The 16,405-nt window shown below is 45.6% G+C and overlaps 1 protein-coding gene across 10 annotated transcripts in view; it reads left to right on the top strand.

Moving 5' to 3' along the window:
* Positions 1-16,405, top strand: part of Zfat (zinc finger and AT hook domain containing) — a 174,861-nt gene that overhangs the window by 48,057 nt on the left and 110,399 nt on the right. The window contains exon 1 of one of the 10 annotated variants that reach the window (XM_087558060.1): positions 9,812-9,901. The gene's annotated coding sequence lies outside the window, so the exon portion shown is untranslated. 10 annotated transcript variants of the gene reach the window in all.

The raw sequence follows: 16,405 nt of genomic DNA, 5'->3' as shown, positions 1-16,405 counted from the left end.
GATTATATCAATATATGAAAAGGACACTTATTAGAATGTCTTACAGGCTGTAGTTCTGCTAATCCAACAGTGTCTGGCTGTGAATAGAAAGTCCAAGAATCTCATAGTTGATCGGTCCACTGAGTTGGGTGTCTCAGCTGGTCTACTGTATACACTGGGATCCTGAAGGAGTAGGCTCCAATGCCAGTGAAGAAAGGGATGTGCTAGTCAGGTGAGGGCAGGCAGGCAAAGAGCGAAAGCTTCCTCCTTCCATGTCCGCATATAGGCTTTCAGCAGGCGGTGTCTTCCCACTTTAAGATCCAGATCAAAGGTTTATGTTTTCCTATCTCACTTCAGACCAAGCAGGAAATCTCTCAGAGGCATGCCCTTCATTTCTGAATTATAGTTTAATCCAGATGCAGTCAAGTTGGCAACCAAGAGTAGACATCACACGCTCACTGTTTAGGCTAGGCTGCCTGCCCGGAGAAGCCCAGGGCTCTACTTGTCTCTTCCTTCCAGAGAAGACATTCTAAGAGTGTGCTACCACACCTATGTTTTTAAAAAGCTTTTTACTCTAGAGTCTGATCCTTGTTCCTGCAAGGTAAGCACTTTCCGACTGCACCAGCTCCCTCATCCTGTTGTCTCCTTTCACAACATGGGAAATTCCGAGAAGGCAACTCTAACTGAATCTCTGAGTACAGGTAATGTACCTGTGACACTGCCCGTGACGAGAGGCCTTACTCCACCCTCCGCCCCATACATCTTGACAGGACTTTCTCCAGTGTAGCAGATACACTTTTAACATTTTTAAAATTTTCATGTATGTATGTGACTGTGTGTGTGTGTGTGTGTGTGTGTGTGTGTGTGTGTGTGTGTGTGTGCCTGTATCTGTGATTGTTTGTCACATGTATGTTGGTACCCACAGGAGACAGAAGGGGGCATGGATCTTCTGGAGCTGGAGTTACAAGTAATTGCAAGCTGTCCCACATGGGCACTGGGAACTGATGTTGTATTCTGGAAGAAGTGTGTATATGTAACCACTGAACCATATCTTTAAAAATTTAATTTTTTGAGAATTTTATACATGAGTATATGATATTTGCATCATTTTCATACTTCTTTCTTCTCCAACTCTTCTTTCACTTCTGTTTTAGGGCTCATTCCCTCATGTTGTATAATTATTGTTACATGCACATGTGTGCCTGCGTGCGTGCGTGTATGTGTGTGTAGCATCTATCAAGTTCACTTAGTGTTACCCATATATACATAGGTTTAGTGCTGATGACTTGAGACTGGTTAAACTATTTGGAGGAAGTCTCTGGAGAAAGTTGATCTTCCCTCTCTAAATGTCCCCTAACTGCCTATAGCTCTTCATTTAGGAGTGAGGCCTTGAAACATTCTCATTATCCTCTTGGCATGTCAATTGCTATGGTAATTATGAATGCCGTTTTAGGCAACTGTAGTTTTGAGATTTCACAGGTACAGCATTTCTGTCATGTCTAAAAGATACTGACTTGCAGCAGGCATAGTCTGCATAAGGCTGCTATGAGCATAGTGGGACATATGTCCTTGTGGTATGGTAGGACATCTTTTGGGTATGCCAGGAGTGGTAGGTATATCTGGGTCATGAGGTAGGACTATTCCCAGTTTTCTGAGAAATTGTAGATTGACTTTGAAAGTGGTTGTACTAAGTTCGCACTCCCACCAGCAATGAAGGAGTGCTACCCTTTCTCCACATCCTTGCCAGCATGTGCGATCACTTAGTTTTTGAACTTAGCCATTATGACAGGTATAAGATGTAATCTCAGCGTTGTTTTGACTTACATTTCCCTGATGACTAAATGCTTTGGACATTTATTTAGGCTTCTCGGCCATTTGAGATTTCTCTGTTGACAATTCTCTGTTTAGCTCTGTACCCCATTTTTAAATTGGGTTATTTGTGTTGTTGTTGTTTAACTCTTGAGTTCTTTATACATTTTGGATATTAGCCCTCTGTCAGATGTAGGGTTCATGAAAATCTGTAGGCAGCCATTTTGTCCTATTAACAGTGTCCTGTCCTGTGTGTGCATGCATGTGTACAAGTATGTTAAGTAAGCTTATAAGACAGTATGTGCTCAGGTATACATTTTAAGACTATAGTTTTTTTCACTATCAAACACTTCTTCTTTCACTAGCACCTCTTCTGCTGCAGGGGCGATTCTCAGTGTTCCATAGAGAGTGCTTCATTTAGTTGTCAACCTCAAGAGGAAAGCATGGTGCCTTAGGAGAGAAGATTGCTCCCCACGATGATATCCCTGACTGGCCTGGAGCTTGCTATGTAGACCAGGGTGGCCTTGAATTCAAAGAGATTTGCTTTTTTTAAGCCTCGTAGTACTGGAATTAAAGGAATATGTCACTACTCCCAGCTTGAAAAATACTGACACGGCCTGTATATGGTACTTGTGACTGTTTTGCTAGACATCCCAACCCCAAACAATCAGCAGATGCCAACTGTTGTCATTTTTAAAAGCCATGTGACATTTTGTCATAGGTGTGGACCTATAGTTGAGGGGAAGTAGTGTTGTTTTAATGCATTTAACATGCAGTTTTATCTTTAGTCTTTGCGTACCATTTTTGACTTAGGTACACAGCTCATCACACAATTTGGGGTAAAGGACTGCTTTACATTTCAACACGTGTGGGTGTTGTCAGAGTGACCTGAGACTTCAGATCCCAGCTCTCTTCCAGCTGAGACTGCACCCACCTTTGACCTCTTTGCCTCTACTGAGTCTGTAGTTATCCGGTTGTTCTCATGCAAAGCATGCTTTAAAACTTTGAATCTGTAGCCTTCGTCACTAATGGATTCTCGTATGCATGTGTAGGTTATTGGCTGTTTGTGCTTGGAGATGACTGGGGTATTTCTCATTCATACCATTAACTCACTGTGCTTCTGGACTGTCCTGTGCTCTTAAAACATCCCCCAGTTCATCATTTATCCTTTACTGTCCCTTGCATTTCTTTGTGATGTTAAATTCCTTACCCTTTTTATTATTGCATAGAAAACTGTCATTATATCCTCCAATGATGGAAATGTACTTCTGTATATTTCTGTTTCTGGTGTGCTTTCATTCAACCTATATATTTGAAACTTATCATTTGGAAATTGTATTTTTGCATAACTTGAAAAGTAAGGCAATATATGCCTGCACCCATGCATGTGTGTACAAACACACACACACACACACACACACACACCCCTACTCACTCAATGCATTCCTGTAAAGGAATTCTTAATAAATATTATTTAGTTAATGAAATATTTAAAAATATAAGGTCTACAGAGAAGATAGGGTTTTGCAATTCAGAGTGTAAAAAACCCTTAAAAATAAACATTGTGCTTTTGTGTTTCAAAGACAGTGCAGAACAGCCCCATGTCCCCACCCCTTCACACAAAGCTAAGGAGTATCAACATTCACAGTGTACCCTGTGGTTCAGGTCACTTGTTGCCTGTATGGAGTTGTCAGCCATTCTGCCAGCAGGTGGCACAGTTGCCCTGTTCCCTCGAAGCTCACCTGTTGCTGCCCCTTTACCCACATTGCTCTCCCATCAGGTTTCCACAGGTCTAGTCTCCAAATCTGTGATTTTGTCATTTTGAGAATGCTGTGTAAATTGAACAACACAGTATGTGCTCTTGTAAGATTGGTTAAAAAACAACTGGGTGTTTAAACTCCTTTTCTAATTCGGTCCCTGAGGAATTTAAGTGTAGCCAAGGTGTTTATCCAGCGTCCCCTACTTATTTGGGGACAGGTGAGGAGCAAGATCTGCTCTTTCAGGCTGTGTCCTGTGCCACCACATTCCTGCCTTAACACTCAATGCCATCTCTGCCTTTGGGAGGCAGGGAACACTCCTTCCCCAGGCCTCTGGCAGGGCTGGTTTCCTGTACCTCAGGAAGAAATGAAAGTTCCTTTGTAAGCTTCCTACTGTTTGTAGTCCACTCCTTGAAAATTAGATAGTGACTGTAGCAAGGCAGGCAGGCAGGCAGGCAGGCAGGCAGGCAGGCAGGCAGGCAGGCAGGGGGGCAGGGAGGGAGGCAGGGAGGGAAGCAGGGAGGGAGGCACCGACTTCTCACAGGATTATCAGTGTACACAGTGATAAGCTCTGTGGAAAATATCCTCATCCTTCATTGATCCTGGTGGCCTAAAAGAACTTTAATTTCACAGATACCTAATGGGCAGGTAGAGGCCTAGTTGTTTTCCCCATCTCTGGTCTGGGCGGACGACTCTCAGGGATGTAGAAGAGCCCTTATGCCCAGCTGCTTACGGCTGAGTTCCACACACTGCATGGTGCTCCCTAGGCCGCCAAGCACAACATTGCAGTCGGAAAGTGGTCACCTAATTCCTGCAGTACATGCACTGTAAAGAGCACTTCAGTGACATTTCAGAAATTGACCTTGACTCCTTAGCTTGTTAAAGCAATTAGAAGAAAACAAAATAAGTGGTTTTTCTCTCTCCTCTGAACCCTGGCAAGTTAAAATAACATTTAGAATATGTATTCAACATTTTTTTATTTTATTCTGCATTTCAATAGTAAGAGGAACTGGGAATAGAGTTTTTTTCCCTGTTGTTATGAGGAACAGCTGGTGTTTTTGAAAAACATTTTTCAGCCTACAGAAATCAATATGTCAAGCTTGTGAAAGTGGCTTCTGAGCCCCTGAAGTTTCCTATTTCTGGGGTCATTCCCTGAAAAGAGAACTGTAAAATTCCCCATTGCTCATGTTAAACACATCCCATGCAAGAACACATGGTCGTTTGCAGGTCTTCTTGAAGACACCTCGGAGTTTTGGACTGTATTTCCTTTAGCTCTGTGCCTTGTGACACAGTTGCTTGAGACTTGATGAAGATGGTTCTGAGCTGCATTTGAGAATTTGCAGGTGGCGAGGGTGTGTGTGCGGCAGCCATCTGAGTGGCACACTTTCTCCCTGGGAAAGTGAGTGATGACTCTGATTTCTCCACTCCTAATAACTCAGGGAACCTTAGGAACCAACCGTAGCTCAGCGCAAAGGAGATTTGCTTGCTCCAGAGGAACGAAGGACAGAGAATAAGAGACAAAGACAGGAGGTAGAAGAAGAGGGAGAAGGGGAAGTGACCAGGGGAGAGAGAGAAGGGGTACTTATAGAGGACAAAGGACTTCCTCTGGAGAGAGGAGACTGATACGGCCTGTAGGCAAATGGCAGCTTATAAAGGTAAAAGGGGACTCCCTGTGTTAGGATGAGGTGTTTAATTTTAACTGGGCGTGTTAATTAGGTGGGCCAAAGGGGACATTTGATTACTTCTGTACTCTGAGAGCTGGACCTTGGTAGTTAACCGAAAGAGGAGGAAGTGACCAAATAAGGGAACATACTTTGTGAACTAGCTTTAGGAATGTAAATTTCTTTTAACCAGGCAAAAGAAAATGAGGGAGAAGGGCAAAGCCTGTTTGTCAAAGCTATGTTTGTCATGCTTGGGCTGGCTAGAGTCTCTCTGGAAACAGACACCAACAGGCGCGCGTACACACACACACACACACACACACACACACACACACACACACACACACACACACACGCAGACACACACACACACACCTACTCACCATAGATAGGGAGACCAAAGTATGGACACAACAAAGTCAACCTTGGTGAACCAGTAAGTTTATTACAGTTACTTACAGGAGTAGAAATGACTCAAAGCCAGCTGCACCACCAAAGCCTACCTCATAAAAGTGGAAAATCTGGAGCACACTATACAGCCTGCAGGCAGCTCTGAAGGTTGGAGTGTCCTTTCCAGGTGGCTTGGTTGGTCTAAACCTCTTTCTGGTGACTGACCGGTTTCTGCTGCAGCATGTGGGCTTGACTTAGACTCTTCTACGTGAACTCTTGGCTTGTCTAAGAGCGACTCTCAGCAGACTTTATTGTTTACTGTGGAAGGGTTAGTGGGGGAGCTATTGAATCTGGATAATTTCAGGACTTCCTGAAGCTAGTTTGAGTTGCTTCTTTCTGCCTTAAGGAGCTTCCCTGTTGGATGAAATGTTTTTATTTGAGAGCTAAGTGCTACATATTCTCAAATTGTTGTGGCCCAGGATGGTTCCTGTTCCCTGTGACTCAGGTTCTACAGCCCTCCTGCCTTCCCACTGTACCTGCCTAGTCTGCCCTAATCCCCCATCATCTGCCCATCACAGCACTGTGCCTGATTCTTCCCATAGGCAAGAGGCATGGCCACTCCTCCTGAGCAGAGCTCTGTTGACCTGTCTTTCCATCAACTTCTGGATTCTTGACCTATGACCTCCCTTACTTCTGGTCTTTTGTTATGTCCATATAGAGGCTATGTTGGTTTTAGTCCAGTCACTGACTTTCTGATTCTCATTCTGGACTTAAGAACCTGTCCAGAGTGTACAGAACATAGAGGAACCTGTGCTTCTTGCTGAAGTTTCTCCAGTGCCCCACCATTTAGATCATTGATTTGCCTGGCCTGTTTCACTATGGTCTGGGACTGGGCTATTTGTCGCAGTCCACCACCTCTTTGCATTTCTTGCTAGTCCGTGGCCCCTAGATTATTTCAGTGTTTGCCTCCTGCAGAGTCTTCTCATCCCCCTTAGCCAGCTATATTGTCCTTTACTGACAAGTACGGTGCCTATAGCAGAGGCAGTGCTGGGGAGGGGGAAGGGATGTGGATACAGGGGCGTCTGATTCTTTACACAACCTTCCCATTCATTCTTGGTGTTGCTTGGAAAAAGGTGGACTTGGGCACCTAGGGCTGTGAACATGTGTGGAGCTATACAGTATTTAGGGAAGCTTCCAGGGGCCTGCGCTTCCCACTCTTAATATAATCCCACAAATGTAGGTTGAGGATTGGGAAGCTGGGCACTGCTGTCTTCTTCATGTTGCCCACCTGAACCAGCCACTGTGCACTATATATGTCTGCTTCCTTCTACCACTGGGTGCTGGGGCAAGCATCTTCTCCTCCCTTGGGTTAAGACATGGAGGGTCTGGTGGACTAGAGAAATTTCTTAGGTGTGGGTGGAGAGTGCATTTAGAAATGAAGAACTGGGTTTTGATCTCTGAGACCACAATCTTACTCTTGCTATAAGGATCACAGTCTTTAGGAGGCAGCATTCCATGCTGCTGCTCTTGACTCTTCTGTCTGCCTTTGGAGCAAATGATGCTGGGCCCCTTTTCAAGGATCTGGGGTACCTACTAAATCTTGCCTCAAAAGATTTGAACCAATACTTTCTAAAGAAAGGCTCTGTCAATATCTTGGAGGCATCTGAAGGCTGTGTGCTCTTAGGACTGTGCAGTGGAGGCCTGCTGGAACATGACAGAGGCAACAGGAACAAATCAATGACTGTTGTTGGCTGGATTTCAGGACTGCTTGCTCTCTTCCAGTGTGAACAGGGCAGGACTGGGGTGCATGTAATGTAGCTCCTGTCACCGGGCTTTACTGAGCAGAGATGCAAGTGTATATAAACTGAGAGTTTCAGCACTAGATTTATAAATGGAGAACGTAACAACCACTCCAGAGTATGGTTGAGGGGAAGGTAACTGAATATGTCTAGCAGTCTGGACAGGACCATGAGAAGAGAGAGAGAGGAATGGAGGCAAAGAGACGAAGAGAAAGAGATTAACAAGTTAACAAGGGAGGAATCGGGAGTGGGGGTGGAGAGAGAGAGAATATGAATGAGAATGAGCTAGCAGAATAGCAACATTATATAGGAATGAGAAGCTGGGTGAAGAGCAGCCCATGAGCTGGAACAGTTTAGGGTAGGGGACAGGGAGAGCCACAGGTACTTGTGATACTGAGTGAACCTGAAGGCCAGCATGCACTTTGGTTTATTAATGGGACCAAAGGTAGCCTTTGTCCCTTTTGGCAGTGTTGAGGAAACGGCTCCTTTGGTAGAAGGGAGTGGGGCCCCAGAATGAGGGCCAGTACACAAGCAACTTTGGACCTGACACAAGCAACTGCTGCTTATTGTAAACCTGGGCCCAAGGACTGCTCTGTGTCCCAGTGGAAGTCTCTCTGGGCTGCGAGGTCCTGGAATAGATAGACAAGGGCTGGCAGTCCTTCAGCAAATTACCTAGGCTTCCAAGATGCTGAGGAAATCTGCTGTAGCTCAGGGCTAAGTGAGCCTTCGCAGCACACACAATCTCTCCTCTGCATTCTCCTCTGCATGCCCCTGAGCTTATGCTGCTGCTGTTGTGTGCCAAGGTAGACTGTGGGGATCATACCTGAGCTAGACACATCCACTCCTTTGAGCGGCTGAGCGGCTGGGGAGCAGATACATGAAATACAGTGGAGGAGTGAAGCACATGTTGGGGGCAGGACCACCCCGCTAATGGGGCACCTTGAGGGTTTCCTGCAGGAGTAGTTTGTAGGGTATGAGTTAACATGCTGTGGCGATGGAGGCGTGAGGGAGTGAAAAGGGTCTGCAGGCATTTGCTGCTTGATGGTGTGTGCCAAACCTAGAGGAGAAGCAGGAACAAGTTTACCCTGAGAGGAGGTCTGGGTGGTGCACTCAGTGAGTATATAGTGTTGGGGAGGGACATGCTACATGGAGGCCTCTGTGCATCCTGGTCCCATTTTCTTTGAAATCTCTTTGTGGAAGCTGTCAGAAGCGGGGTTCACCTGTCTTTCCCTCAGCACAAGAGAGCCAGGGAGGTGTGAGAAAGCCCCAGGGAAGAGGGAAGGGATGATGCATATTCAGCAGGTTAGAGAATTGCTGTGGATCTGGTCCTAAACTGCTGGATTAGCAGTGGAACAAATCGGTGGCAGAGTCCCAGAATATAACCCCTTTCAGTCTGCTGTCCTGACAGCTGTTCTGGGCCTCTCCTCAATGTGGCTGATCATATTGGACTCTCTGGGGCATTCTGAGATTTAATTAGTTCTGGGGCAATTTAGCAAAGGTGCTTTAGCACATTAGTGCAATGCTAATAATTCAGGAATGCACATAAACTAATAATGTCTACAAACTGGCACATCGGTCGGGAAGACCTGTGACGTGCAGAACATTCTGTGACTTTCTGTGGGGAGTTAAAGGATGGAAAATGTGGGTTCACATCCTACCCTTTGTGTGTGGATAACTGGGGGCAAGGAGCCCAGGGGCAGAGGAAAGAGCTAGAAGACATCAGCACAAAAGGAACTGAAGAGGTGTTAGAGCTTAGCATCCTTCTGTATCAGTTACTACACTGCTGTGACAGCTCCTAATGGAGCTGAAGTTAGAAAGGGTTTTGCCTTCTGTCTGAAAGGTTCAGTTCATTATGGTGTCATGGTGAACCGCTGGCTCACATCTGGATGGGTCAGGATGCTGAGCGATTAGAGCTGTTGCTCAGCCTCGCTCTTTCTCATTTACATTCAGTCCAGAGTCCAAACCAGTAAGGCAGGTGGGCTGGCATTCAGGGTGGGTCTTCTTCCTGAATTAATCTTCTTTAGGAACACACACACACACACACACACACACACACACACACACACACACACATCCACACCCACCCATACACACAGATCTCCTTTGTGAGTTAATCAAGTGAACAATGCAGAATACTAGAATTTCTTTTGTGCAAGTGTAGGGCGATACTGAGCAGATTTGAAGGTGAATGTGTGGGTGTATGCATGCTTATGGGTAAGGGGTAAGTGGAATGGGAGCTTTGAACCTCTGTTATGACCTAGAATCATCAAGTGTATGCTGTCTGTATCTCTGGAACTTGATGACTAAATAGTGTTCACAAAGCCAAGGTTCTTGCCATAAAATTCTCAGAGTATTGTACAGGGAGAAAGGTCTTCCACACTTCGGGCATGTACTAGTGATAGGGGTAGGACTTGCTGGAGGTGCAAGGGTGATGTGGAATTGCCCTGTAGCTGAAGGTTTGCTTCTGAAGTATGGAGAAGGAAGGAATACCTGAAGGCCTGAGGAGGTATGAGAAGCAAGGGAGAGGGACATAGTGTCAGTTCAGTTATAGAGAAACCAGCAACTCCATAGTAGGCACAAGGATCCCATGCAGGACTCTGAGGTATCAGTAGCTAAGATTGATAGACGGGACCCCACTTTAGAGATGCTGAGGGAGGGAGCTGGAGGCACTGGCTGTGTTGTTCTTAGCTTGGGAGCTTGAGCTGACAGGGGCAAACCTGGTAATCTCAGATACCCAGTGTGATAAACAGGTTTGGTAGAGAAGATAAGTTAATTTTGGTAGAGGATCAAGTTCGGCTAACTGAACATGTGTAAGAGAATGCCACCGGTCAGAGTGGTGAGCCAACATGCTAGTACAGGGCTGCAACATCAATGTCCTTAGTAGCTTAGAGTATGAAATGATGGTCAGGGGAGTGGATGGAAGCAGAAGAACTGGACATCTAGGGCAGCCTCTTGAGGACCTGGAATGACCAGAGGCATGTAGCAATAATGCTTACCTTCATGGGGAATTAGATGGCTGCAGTGCAGAATGGAGCTGGAGGCCCAGAAAAATGAAGTTGGTATAGAGGAGCTACAGAGTCATGTTACACAAGTAAGTGTAGGACCGGGGCTGGGAGATATTAGAACTCTATGGGGTCGTGTGTGGAATATCCACCAGAGGAGAGTACCCAGACAGTGGGTTTAAACCAAGAAAATGTCTTATTGTCCTGGCCAGTGACTACACAGGGTATTCTAGACCCCAGTGTAGCACCATGCCTTTCTCAGGGTGAGCTTTTAAGCACAGAACACATGTTGTGCTTTGAGATACTTCAGCTGACAAGAACAGTTAACTAGAAGCAGAACTATAGAAGCCAACAGACTTTGTCAGAGCTGTGGACTTTGATGGGTAAGGTTTGTTTTCATTTTGGCAGGCGATGCTATCTACATGCTAAGTTTTACGGCTTCAGTGATCCTTCCATTATGGAGTCAGTTGTGCTAAATTCTGGGGCCCTGTTATAGTTAGGGGCTGAGATGAATTTACCCAGTGATCAACTGGGAACCAGGGGCTCTGGGAATAAATGTTCACCCTACTCTCTTTTTGCTTTCACCTCTTGCTGGTGCCTCCAGTGGCCAGGCACAGTTTGAAACCAGAGGGTTCTGGGGTCTATTGTGTGACCCTTATGGATCAACCATAGGGATGGAAATTGGGTTAAGAAAAACAGAGGGTGGCCCAGAGGGATCATCCCAGGGTACATGAGTCCTATTCTTCTTATCTACCCTTAAAATGACAGATCAGATTTTGCTTCTTTGCAATGGCTGCCTCTAGTATTCCGTCAGAACACATCATTGCGTGCAAGGGTGCTAGAGCTGTGGTGCAGGGGAGAGCTGGAGCGCAGTGTGCAAGCATCCAGTAACATCTGCCTCACTTTCTAAGGTTTGCTTTCTCCTATGCAGTGTCATCACTTTTTCATTTCCAAAGGAAATGAAATATACAGAATTATGTTAATTTGCTGGGGTCGAAGAATGACTTTGCACAGATGTCAAGAAATTAAATGTTATAGTTGTCAGAAATGGTAAAACACATGACTAGGTAGCAGGATGGGGCAGGTACACACAGTCCATCTCTACCCTTTTCCAACTCTTAGAGCAGACCCATAGTGGCCATAGCTTTCACTAACACAAAGCAAATTAAAGCAGGATGTGATTCCAAATGGGATACCTTGCAAGACCCTCAGTGGATGCCCCAAACCTTCCTTGCATAGAGCTGAGCTCTGCACATGCTGTAGTTCTATACTTATGTTTTATAAAACAGCGGTGCGATGTGGTGGGAAGGAGTACCTAAGTGGGCTGGCCAAGGTGTTCACCCTGAGGAATAGGGTATGGCGTAGGTCTAATATAAAAGACGTTTATTGTTGGGAAGGGAAGGGGATCTGGGGAAGGGATAGAGGCAGAGAAAGTGGGGCAGAGAAGGACAGAAAGAAGAGGAAGAAAGAGAAGAGACTGGCCCAGTAAGGAGTGTTCTTATAAGCCTGACTCCTAGCTTGTACCTGGAGGCCAGAGACATAAGCTGTTGCTTGGTAACTGTTGGGCGGAGCCTAGAGGAATTGCTAACAATACTGATCACAGTTATGATGATGTGTATTCCTGACTATATATGGCTATAAGTGTTGATTTAGAAATCTGACATAGGAAGATTAATAATGATCACTACTAATAAACTGATCATGATAATATTGCAATAGAAGTGGCCTAAAATTCTTACTTGTTTACTTGTAGAATTTTCAGACTGTGTCTGACCATGTATAATTAATTGAAACCAGTCCCAGTGGGTGTGACTGAGTTCCAGTCCAGACCTGAGCTGGACTTGCAGTGGGACAGACATGTCTGTCCTGAGAACTTCTTATGTGTGCTTGCTTCACCCTGTGACAAGGCACTGTGATTGCTGTCTCATGAGTCTCACAGTGACTCATTCTGCAGATGCTGCTCTTAGATGTAGAGAATTCTAAATGGCTACAATGGAAAGGCAGAACAGGCTCTCAGCTGTGATGCCCTTGACATAGTATCTGGTGATCTCTGCCGTGCCTTCTCAAAGCTGACTTTTACATCTAGTGACATTTGGCAAGTACGTGGTGTATCCCAATCCAGCAGTTTTGACACTGATACCAGAATCCTTCAAAAGCGCTCTGAGGAAAGAGCTGCAGAGACCAAGGACAGGTGTGCAAGATGGTGAAGGGGTGGTGGTGGGACCACCCTCTTCATTCTACCTTAGTTGGCATGTCTGAATTGATTGATGACACTGAAATTGCCTGAACAGGTCATTTGAAAAAGTCCTACTTTTAAAAATTGTTTGAAAGTCACTATCCCAGTGTCTTGACAAACAAAGCTGGAATCACACAGCACTGAAGTATGGTACAATATTTGATGGACAAGGAGACTTTGGCTAAGGACGTTGTTCTTTGAAAGCACAGATTTTTAAAAGCCTTAGAGGGGAAAAAGATGTAGGAAATGATTGGCTAGAAAGGCACAAGCATGTGTGTAGGGAAAGTTAGGAGTTCTGGTCACAGCTCTCTGGAGTGCTTTGCCTGCAGGGACCAAGGCATCAGTACAGCAATATGGCGCCTCGCTCCTATGATATTGACTGCAGGAAGTGCAGGCGCCACAGACCATTGCTGGGCGTTTTGTGTGAACCTCACAGCTGCTGCTGGGCTTGATATTGCCTTCCTCCTTCCTGATGACACAGCTCATCAGTTGGGAACAAGAAAAGATTGCAGGGGTTTGACATAGTCTAGTTTGTCCTAAATCTTAAGTATCTCAGATGGGTTCAGCTACTGAGCTCCTAAAACTTATGTCCTGTTATCCTTTGAATGGGAATCTTTTCTAGACTTGTTGAAAAATGATGCTGCCTTAGATTTAACTGTGTGTGTTAATTTTTTGGGGGGTCATTATGATAAAATACTTGTGATAACTGACTTATAAAGAGGAAAGATCTCAGAAGTTTTACTCTGTGATCATCTGACTCTGCTGTACAGAGTGGGAGGAGCATCTTAGGATAACCTGGGGCTCATCCACTGACCCGAGTTCTCACTAGACCTCTCTTCTCTTAGAGGTGTCTCTGCCTCCACTGTGCCACAGGCTTCGGAGTAAGCATTTAGCATAGTGACCTTTAGAATCACCCCAGCTCCAACCAGCATTGTATAACTACGCACGCATCTGCCGAAGAGCACCCCACAACCCAGATACCTTTGCTGTCTTTATTTTTGGAACTTGGAAGTGTTTCTTCAGAGGGATCAGCTTGGGGCTGGAGTGATGGCTCAGTGGCTGAGAGCAGTGGCTGCATTTCCAGAGGACCTGGTCCTCTTCCCCACACCCACATGGAAACTTAAAACCATCTGTAACTCTAATACTGGGACATCCAGTGCCTTCTGGCTTCTGTGGGCATTGCATGCACATGGTATGTGAACATTCATAACCATAAAAATAGACAGACAGTCAGACAGTCAGATATCAGCTTGTCATCCCTTCAGCCATTCCTCACCAGGCATCCACCCTATATACTGAGGGGGAAGGAAGTGGGAAGGAAGTCAATGAGGTAGTCTCTTGAGCAAGAGTAATTGTTCCACATTTCTTGTTGACACTAACTGTGGATTCTGGATAGGGAGTCCCTCACTCTGCCCTGTGCCTTGCCATCACAGGAAGGCGGTGACTTTAGGGTTCAGCCTTCCTCTGTGCTGGGGAAATAAACACTTGTCTGCTGAACAGAGAATTGCTTCTTCATAACAAGGAACATGGCCGCCCAGCCAGAAGAATTGGGAATACCCTAGACAGCCTTAATGGTGTTGAGAATGCCTGGCCCTGGCACTGCATCTGTTGCTCTAGGAGCCAGCTGTGCAATTGGTGCATGGCAGGCTTTTGCCCAGGCTCAAGTGGGGCTGCTCATCTGCATAAAGTGATTAGGAGAAAATAGCCTCTTGCTGTTTGTGGAGACAAGGCTGAAGGCACAGAGAGCAAATGCCACTCTTTATTCTGGCCAAATTAGCCTTAAGCGCAGATGGCCTGGGCCTGTCTGAGTGAGCTGGGCTTGGGAGGGGACTGCTTAGCAGCTGCAGTCTATGAACTGCCTGTAAGCTGGCCAGGCTTTCTGAAGACTGCTGTGATAGTTGTGGCAATCATGGCCCAATGCATCAGTTTTCAGCCTGTGGGTCATAACCCTCTTGGGGTCATATATCAAGTCTTTACATTATGATTGATAACAGTAGAAAAATTACACTTATAAAGTAGTAACAAAATAATTTTATGGTTGGGGTAACCACAACACGAGGAACTGTATACAAGGGTCACAGCATTAGGACAGCTGAGATTCACCATTCCAGTATCAACTAGGCCTGTCGGTTGTGTCTGGGACATATTCTGTTAGATTTCTATCATATAGGCTTTGCTATTTGACCACATTCTTGTCCCATTGTGGAACTCCTCATGCAGTTGACTCCTTCCCATGTACTTTGTCTAACAGTTGGCCTTGCACAGTTTCAGAGGCAAGAGGGGACAGTGGAACATGCTTGCAGTTGAAGAGACTTACACATGATGCCGGTCTGTCACTTCAGGGAGAATCTCACCTATGTCATGCCTCCCTCTCCCTGCCTTATAATGTCTCTGAGGAATTGGGACAAGTCCCCTCAAGGGCAGAGGGGACAGACAATAGAGTCCAGTGAGCTGTATGACTGCGGTCTAGTCATTGTTCCCCATGGTTGCTTCTGAGCTGCCGGAGGATGGGCGACAGGTCTGGCCATTTTTCAGGTCCCTGGTACCCCATGTAGGGCCAGACACCTGGGACCCTTCCTTGTAGTTGCTTAAGGAATAAATGACTTCCCTTCTCTGAGATCTGTAGCTCTTCCTATCTCTCTCCACATTGTTGAGTATCTCTTTCTACTTCATCTTGTATTGGGCACTGTGGAAGTTGCTCAGCGGAATGGGCTGAACCCTGCTAACTTCACTGGGCTTCTCTTTTAGGGAGACAGATGAGAAAGTCTCAGTAGCTTTTCTGACCAGTAGTAGGGATGTTGGCGTGAGATGTGGATGTCTTTGCTACATAAGAACCCAGAGCACAGCCACACTTAGGAAATGTAAACTCACACTGCCTGTCAAGTCCTGCGCTTTACTGGTTCAGGTGAATTATACTTCTGCTGGGTGACTCATTTCTTGTGTTCACATCCAGTGTCAGTCTTTTCCTGCCTTGGAAGATCCTGACCAGAGACACAGTGTGGTGTTTGTCTACTGACTGTCCTCCATTGTTAGCAGACTGTTGGATATGTATGTTGGCCCATTGGCAGTGTGCAGACAGTAGGACTAAATCCTACATGGTTTGCAAGAGGGAGAACTAGAGAAGCAGATCCATTATGAGCTATTGAATTTTCCAAAGCAAAGGAAGCTACAGAGAATATAAGTATTGGCAAGGGTGGGGGTGAGGGAGAAAGTAGAAGAGCTCCTGAAGTCAGAGGAAGCAAGAGCCTGTTTAAAACACTTCAAGGAAAGGCCTCGAAGCGTGCTAGCTGAAAGTTGGAAATACCACATGTTTAAAGAAGCACCTACCATCATGACTGTCAGCCGATGTTCAGGAGATGTTTTGGTCGGGGAAGGCAACTGTGTTTGAAAAACAGAGATAGGTCAAGTGAGAGTGCTGGAAAATTCATGAACAACTAGGTCAAGAGTTGTATTGATTATTTTTCTCATTGCTATGACTAAACACCTGAATTCTTCACTACTCTCTATGTACCCCACTTTGGAGCAAGTTTGGACAGTTCTCTCTGAATGGCCTTATTAATTCTCCTGTCCACAAGGGATAGAAGAAAATTATCTCCAAGAACCATTTCCCATGATGCTCAGGATACTGCCTGGCCCATGGCATGGAGAAAACTTAAGTGTTAAGATTCTGTAGTCTCTTAAGCACAAGTTGTGGCTATTCTAGGCTGTTGATCTGCATCCTTTGAGGCCGTGTAAAACTGGAGACTGAAGGGACTCAGGAGTGTTCACTGGG

This window comes from Rattus norvegicus, chromosome 7 (assembly GCF_021556685.1).
Source record: "Rattus norvegicus strain SHRSP/BbbUtx chromosome 7, alternate assembly SHRSP_T2T, whole genome shotgun sequence".
Classification (NCBI taxonomy): domain Eukaryota; kingdom Metazoa; phylum Chordata; class Mammalia; order Rodentia; family Muridae; genus Rattus; species Rattus norvegicus.
Note: the sequence above shows the minus strand (reverse complement) of the source record. Positions and strands in the feature narration are given on the sequence as shown.